General features: G+C 44.1%; 1 non-coding gene across 1 annotated transcript; it reads left to right on the top strand.

The window, feature by feature from the left end:
* The first annotated feature begins 7,016 nt into the window (after nucleotides 1-7,016).
* LOC111545393 lies at nucleotides 7,017-7,120 on the top strand. Its single transcript, XR_002732434.1, has one exon. It is a non-coding gene; the product is annotated as a U6 spliceosomal RNA (small nuclear RNA).
* Nucleotides 7,121-7,891: the final 771 nt, after the last annotated feature.

Below are 7,891 nucleotides of genomic sequence, written 5' to 3'. Positions count from 1 at the left end.
CATACCTATTAATGATATGACCCCAACAATATATTATTATTATTACTTTACCATTACCATTTCCTTAGCCCAATATAGCTTTGCTGTCACTAACCTCTGTGTAGTTATTATATTACACATACTATGTTCTATGTATTATTGGCTCACCTATACATTATATACCTATTTTATATCATGCATGTTAAATTAGTTAAGAAAGGAGAATGATTATATATTTAACCTGTCTGTCATAATTTCATTATTACTTTTACCTGTGCTTTTTTTTTTTAAAGTGTGGCGTTGAATAATCATCTGTGTTGATTGCTTTCAGCCTGAAGAATTTCCTTTAGTATTTTGTTAACACAGATCTGCTAACAATTTTTCACAGCATTTGTCTATCTGGTAGTCTTTATGCTATCTTATTTTTGAAAAATACCTTGCTGGATATAGGACTTTTGGTAGACACTGTTGTGTTTTTTCCTTTGAGCATTTTGAATATGTAATCCCACTACTTTCTGCCCTTCATTGTTTCTCCTGAGAAACCATCTGTTAATCTTATTGGGATTTCCCTGTAAGTGATGACTTGTCTTTCTGTTGCTTCTTTTAGAATTTGATTCTCATCTTTTTTTTTTTTTTTTTTTTTTTTTTCTTTTGAGACCGAGTCTCACTCTGTCACCCAGGCTGGAGTGCAGTGGCGCAATCTCGGCTCACTGCAAGCTCCACGTCCTGGATTCACACCACTCTCCCGCCTCAACCCCCCGAGTAGCTGGGACTACAGGCGTGCGCCTCCACGCCTGGCTAATTTTTTGTATTTTTAATAGAGATGGGGTTTCACCGTGTTAACCAGGATGGTCTCGATCTCCTGACCTCGTGATCTGCCTGCCTTGGCCTCCCAAGGTGCTGGGATTACAGGCGTGAGCCACTGTGCCTGGCCTAGAACTTGATTCTTACCTTTGCATTTCAGCATTTTTACTATGATGTCTTCTGGCATTTATTTGTGTTTATCCTTTTTGGAGTTTGTTGAGTTTTTGGATGTATAAGTTACTATTTTTAAATAAATTTGGAAGTTTTCAGTTATTATTTTTACAAATATTTTTTTCTGCCTCTTTCCCCTCCCTCTGGTATTCCTGTTATGCACATACAGTCGTGTGCTGCATAATGACATGTTGGCCAACAATGGACTACATAAATGATGGTGGTCTCATAATATTATAATGGAGTTGAAAAATGTCTAGCACCCAGAGAGATCACAGTCATTGTAATGTCATAGCACAATGAATTATTCACGTTTGTGCTGATGCTAGTGTATGCTGCAGTGTCACACCTATAAACGTATAGCAATACAGGCTAGGTGCAGTGGCTCACGCCTGTAATCCCAGTGCTTTGGGAGGCCCAGCGCTGATGGAGGTGGCTCAAGAGGTCAGACTGGCCAAGATGGTGAAGCCCCGTCTCTACCAAAAATACAAAAAAAAAAAAATTAACTGGGTGCTGTGGCAGGTGCCTGTAATCCCAGCTACTCGAGAGGCTAAGGCGGGAGAATCGCTTGAACCTGGGAGGTGGAGGTTGCAGTGAACTGAGATCGTGCCACTGCACTCTAGTCTGGGGAACAGAGCAAGACTGTCTCAAAAATAATTATATAGGCCGGGCGCGGTGGCTCAAGCCTGTAATCCCAGCACTTTGGGAGGCCGAGACGGGCGGATCACGAGGTCAGGAGATCGAGACCATCCTGGCTAACACGGTGAAACCCCGTCTCTACTAAAAAAATACAAAAAACTAGCCGGGCGAAGTGGTGGGCGCCTGTAGTCCCAGCTACTCGGGAGGCTGAGGCAGGAGAATGGCATAAACCCGGGAGGCGGAGCTTGCAGTGAGCTGAGATCCGGCCACTGCGCTCCAGCCTGGGCGACAGAGCAAGACTCCGTCTCAAAAAAAATAATAATAATAATTATTATTATATAAAAAAAAAAATTAGCCAGGCATGGTGGTGGGCGCCTGCAATCCCAGCTACTTGGAAGACTGAGGCAGGAGAATCACTTGAACCCAGGAAGTGAGCTGAGATCATGCCACTCCACCCCAGCCTGGGTGACAGAACGAGACTCTCTCAAAAAAACAAACAAACAAAAAAACACATGGCCAGGCGCAGTGGCTCACGCCTGTAATCCCAATACTTTGGGAGGCTGAGGCAGGCGGATCACGAGGTCAGGAAATCAAGACTATCCTGGCTAACCTGGTGAAACCCTGTCTTTACTAAAAATACAAAAAATTAGCCAGGTGTGGTGGCAGGTGCCCGTGGTCCCAGCTACTCGGGAGGCTGAGGCAGGAGAATGGCCAGAACCAGGGAGCAGGAGCTTGCAGCAAGCCGAGATCGTGCCACTGCACTCCAGCTTGGGCAACAGAGCAAGACTCTTTGTCTCAAAAAAAAAAAAAAAATTATAGCAATACAATTATGTATAATTCATACTTGATAATAAATGACTGTATTGCTAGCTTATTTATTTACCATACTATTCTTTTTATTGTTGTTTTAGAGTGTACTCCCACTTATTAAAAAAATTAATTGTAATACCAGCCTCAGGTAGGTCCTTCAGGAAGTATTTCAGAAGACATTTTTTTTTTATCATAGGAGATGATAACTCCATGCCTGTTATTGTCCCCGAAAACCTTCCAGTGAGAAAGTATGTGGAGATGGAAGAGAGTGATGTTGATGATCTTTATCCCATGTTGGCCCAAGCTAATCAGTGTGTTTGCGTCTTAGTTTTTTGTTTGTTTGTTTGTTTGTTTGTTTGTTTGTTTGTTTGTTTTGAGACAGTCTCAAACCATTGCCCAGGCTGGAGTGCAGTGGCACAATCTCAGCTCACTGCAACATCTGCCTCCGGGGTTCAAGTGATTCTCCTGTCTCAGCCTCCTGAATACCTGGGATTACAGGTGCCCATCACCACACCTGGCTAATTTTTTGTGTATTTTTAGTAGAGACAGGGTTTCACTATGTTGGCCAGGCTGGTCTCAACCTCCTGACCTCGTGATCCACCCACCTTGGCCTCCCAAAGTGCTAGAATTACAGGCGTGAGCCGCCGTGTGTGTTTGTTTGTTTGTTTTGAGATGGAATCTCACTCAGCTGCCCAGGCTGGAGTGCACTGGTGCTATCTTGGCTCACTGCAACCTCCACCCCCCGGGCTCCAGCAATTCTCCTGCCCCAGCCTCCTGAGTAGCTGAGGCTACAGGTGCGCACCACCACACCCAGCTAATTTTTGTATTTTTAATAGAGACAGGGTTTCACCATGTTGGCCAGGATGGTCTTGATCTCTTGACCTCGCGATCCGCCCACCTCAGCCTCCCAAAGTGCTGGGATTACAGGCTTGAGCCACTGTGCCTGGCCTGTGTCTTAATTTTTAACCAAAAAAAGTTTAAAAAGTAAATCAAAGAAAAATATAAAATTTTAAAAATAGGAAAAAATTTGTAGAATAAGGATATAAAGAAGGAAAATATTTTTATACAGTTGTATAATGTGTTTATGTTTTAAGCTAAGTGTTATTACAAAAAATCTAAACGTTTAAAACATTAGTTTATAAAGTAAAAAAAGTGTAGTAGGCTAAGTTTATTATTGAAGAAAAGCAATTTTTAATAAATTAGTGAAGGCCTGGTGTGGTGGCTCACACCTGTAATATTAGCACTTTGGGAAGCTGAGGCAGGAGGATTGCTTGAGGCCAGTAGTTCAAGATCAGCCTGGGTGATACAGTGAGACACTATCTCTATTTATTAAAAAATACATAAATAAATAAATTTAGTGAAGCCTAAATTGTGTATGTTTAAATAAGACATGCTTCTTTGCATGTCTTTAATTTTTATTGGACACTGGACATTTTAGATAATATAGTATTTATTGTAGCAACTCTGAGTACTGGTCCCCTATCTTTCTCCCTCTGAGGTCTGGTTATCTTTATTTGCTTGTTAATGTGTCTAGTGACTGGCTGTGTTATTTTAGTGAAGTCTGTTTCCCCTTCCACAGTCTAAGGTGCAGCACTGAGTATGCTCACAGTCAACTTGAGATGATAGTGATTTCCGGAAACCTTCCCTTTTCCCTGATCACCCCCAGCTGTTAAACTCCTCTCATTGATGGCTAATTGCTCAGTTGTTTTGAATAATACTAAGGGCATAAACAAATTGCTCTACAAACTAATTCATGGAGAGTTTCTGAGATCAGTGTTTGACATTTGTTCTGATTCTGGGAGGCCTTCCAGGTTTTTGTTTTGTTTTTCAGATGGAGTCTCATTCCATGGCTCAGGCTGGAGTGCAGTGGTGCAATCTCAGCTCACTGCAACCTCTGCCTCCTGGGTTCAAGTGATTCTCCTGCCTCAACCTCCTGAGTAGCTGGGATTACAGGTGCGGGCCACCATGCCCAGCTAATTTTTGTATTTTTAGTAGAGATGGGGTTACACCATGTTGGCCAGGCTGGCCTCGAACTCCTGACCTCAGGTGATCCACCCGCCTTGGCCACCTGCAGAGATTACAGGTATGAGCCACTGTGCCTGGCCACTTCTTCCAGTATTATTCCCTAGTTCTCTCCTACAAACAATCAGGTCTACAGTTTATCCTGTAACTTGAATTTCCTCCCAAGTACCTTTCACCTGAATCTCCATCATGCTTGGGTGTGTCCTTAGATTTATATACATTTTTTTCTTTTTTTCTTGTTTGCATTTTTTCAGTCTTTACATTTAAATATGTCCAAACAGTTTTTTAAAAAATTAAAGTGAGTCCTTTGGGAGGAGATTAGAATCTCTCTGTTTTACAGCCTGCTCCTCTCTTCAGGCAAAATATCTGAGCCAGGATTCTGGAGGTGGAGGTGGGGACAATAGCGAGTTTCTGAGTGACAGTCTTGCTTTGCAAGCTAAGCACAAGATGCAGCAGCCTGAGGTCCTCTTTGCTTTCCTCTCCTGGTGTGGAACCGCCACTTCACGAGCTTAAAGAGGTCTCAGTCCTCTCATCACACTTTGTCCAAGGCGGAACTTCCATTCTACAAGTGAGGGTTGGGTGGGGAAAAAAAACAAACAAACCCTTAACTATGCATACCCAGGACTTAGTCTCAGCAACAGGTGGCTGGAGGGGGCAGGATAAGAAATACTGACATCCTTGCCTGGTGCAGTGGCTCACATCTGTAATACCAACACTTTCTCTTTTTTTTTTTTTTTTTTTTTTTTTTTTTTTTGTGAGACAGTCTTGCTCTGTCGCCCAGGCTGGAGTGCAATGGCGCAATCTCAGCTCACTGCAACCTCCACGTCCTCAGTTCAAGCAATTCTCCTGCCTCAGCCTCCCAAGTAGCTGGGATTACAGGCGCCCGCCACCATGCCCAGCTAATTTTTGTATTTTTACTAGAGACAGGGTTTCCCCATGTTGGCCAGACTGGCCTCAGGCCATCTGCCCTCCTCGGCCTCCCAAAGTGCTGGGATTACAGGTGTGAGTGACCTTGCCCGGCCTGTAACTCCGTGTAACACTGTGTTGCCCAGGAGTTCAGGACCAGCCTGGGCAACATAGTGAGACCCTGCCACAATAAAATAATAAAATAAAATACTGACATCCCTATTCTGCTGGGAAGACAGCCCTCCACCTGGGAGCTGGTGGGAGAGGGAGCCCTGTGTTTTAGGATACAGCAGTCTGGAGTGGAGTCTTCACCTCACTGAGTTGAGATGGGAGAGGGAGGAGTGAGCTTGATTAAAATACCACAGACCCTTGCCTTTCTTAATGAGTTTTCACAGGTTGTCTTGAATAGATGTTTTTTCTTTTGCTGTTTGCCCTTAGGCTGATGATCACAGGCTTTAAATGGTTGGGGTTTGTTTTTGTTTTTTATATAATTTTTGCCAGGTACCTTGAGGAACAAGTTAGTGGAGTTCCTCATTCTTCATACCATAAGTCTATGTTATTCCAACGTATTTTAAAAATATTTTTAGGCTGGGCGTGGTGGCTCACGCCTGTAATCCCAGCACTTCGGGAGGCCGAGGCGGGCAGATCACCTGAGGTCGGGGGTTCGAGACCAGCCTGACCAACATGGAGAAACCCCCATCTCTACTAAAAATACAGAAGTAGCTGGGCGTGGTGGAGCAAGCCTGTAGTCCCAGCTAGTCAGGAGGCTGAGGCAGGAGAATGGCTTGAAACCGGGAGGTGGAGGTTGTGGTGAGCCGAGATTGTGCCACTGCACTCCAGCCTGGGCGACAAGAGTGAAACTCCATCTCAAAAAACAGATAAGTAAAAATAAAAAAGAGTTTTATATTTACAAATATAACCACAATATGATCCAGCAAACCCACTTCTGGATATACATCCAAAGGAAATAAAACCAGTATCTCAAAGAGATATCTGCATTTTCATGTTTATTGCAGCATTTTCAAGATACAGAATATCTTGACTATAGCAAAGATATATATGCTACATAGAGCATATAGTGGAGACATGTTTGTTGAATGGAGAAGAAATGTGGTATATACAATGGAATATCATGCATGAACCTGAAGGATATTACACTAAGTGAAATAAGCCCGACATAGAAAGACAAATAGTATATGCGTATACATGGAATCTACAAAAGTCAATCTCAGAAGCAGAGAGTAGGCCAGTCGCGGTGGCTCACACTTATAACCCCAGCACTTTGGGAGGTGGGTGGATCATGAGGTCAGGAGTTTGAGACCAGCCTGACCAACATAGTGAAACCCCGTCTCTACTAAAAATACAAAAATTACCTGGGTGTGGTGATGGGCGCCTGTAGTCCCAGCTACTCAAGAGGCTGAGGCAGGAGAATGGCTTGAACCCGGCAGGCGGAGGTTATGGTGAGCCGAGATTGTGCCACTGCACTCCAGCCTGGGTGGACAGAGCTAGACTCCGACTCAAAAAAAAAGAAGCGGAGAGTAGAATGATGGTTGGTGGTCAGGGGCTGAAGCGTGGCGGAAATGGGAGATGCTGGTGGAAGAGTACAAACTTTCAGTTGTAAGATGAATATGTTCGGGGAGCTAGTGTACAGCACACTGACTATAGTTAATAATACTGCATTTTTTGTGCTCGCTTTGGCAACACATATACTGAAATTGGAAGTATACAGAGATGGACACGGCCGCAGAGCAAGGATGACATGCAAATTCATCAAACAGTCCACGCTTTTTTTTTTTTTTTGAGATGGAGTCTCGCCTTGTCACCCAGGCTGGAGCGCAGTGGCGCGATCTCGGCTCACTGCAAGCTCCACTTCCCGGGTTCACACCATTCTCCTGCCTCAGCCTCCCAAGTAGCTGGGACTACAGGCGCCACCACCACACCCGGCTAATTTTTTTGTATTTTTAGTAGAGGCGGGGTTTCTCCGTGTTAGCCAGGATGGTCTTGACCTCCTGACCTCGTGATCCGCCCGCCTCGGCCTCCCAAAGTTCTAGGATTACAAGCGTGAGCTACTATGCCCAGCCCCACGCTTTTCTTTCTGAGGAAAAAAACACTGTATTTTTAATTTGAAATTTGCTAAGATAATAGATCTTAATTGTCACCACTAACCCTCTTACCACCCTACTAAATAACTGTGAGGCGATAGATGTGTAATTTTTGTTTTTGTTTTTGTTTTTGTTTGAGACGGAGTCTTGCTCTGTCACCCAGGCTGGAGTACAATGGTGCAACCCTGGCTCACTGCAACCTCTGCCTCCCAGATTCAAGCAATTCTCCTGCCTCAGCCTCCTGAGTAGCTGGGACCACCTGGTTGTGCCACCACGCCTGGCTAATTTTTGTATTTTTAGTAGAGACGAGGTTTCACCATGTTGGTCAGACTGGTCTTGAACTCCTGACCTCATGATCTGCACACCTCAGCCTCCCAAAGTGCTGGGATTACAGATGTAAGCCACCGCACCCGGTCTTTTTTTTTTTTTTTAAGACAAGGTCTTGCTCTGTTACCCAG

Source organism: Piliocolobus tephrosceles, chromosome 2 (assembly GCF_002776525.5).
Source record: "Piliocolobus tephrosceles isolate RC106 chromosome 2, ASM277652v3, whole genome shotgun sequence".
NCBI lineage: Eukaryota > Metazoa > Chordata > Mammalia > Primates > Cercopithecidae > Piliocolobus > Piliocolobus tephrosceles.
Note: the sequence above shows the minus strand (reverse complement) of the source record. Positions and strands in the feature narration are given on the sequence as shown.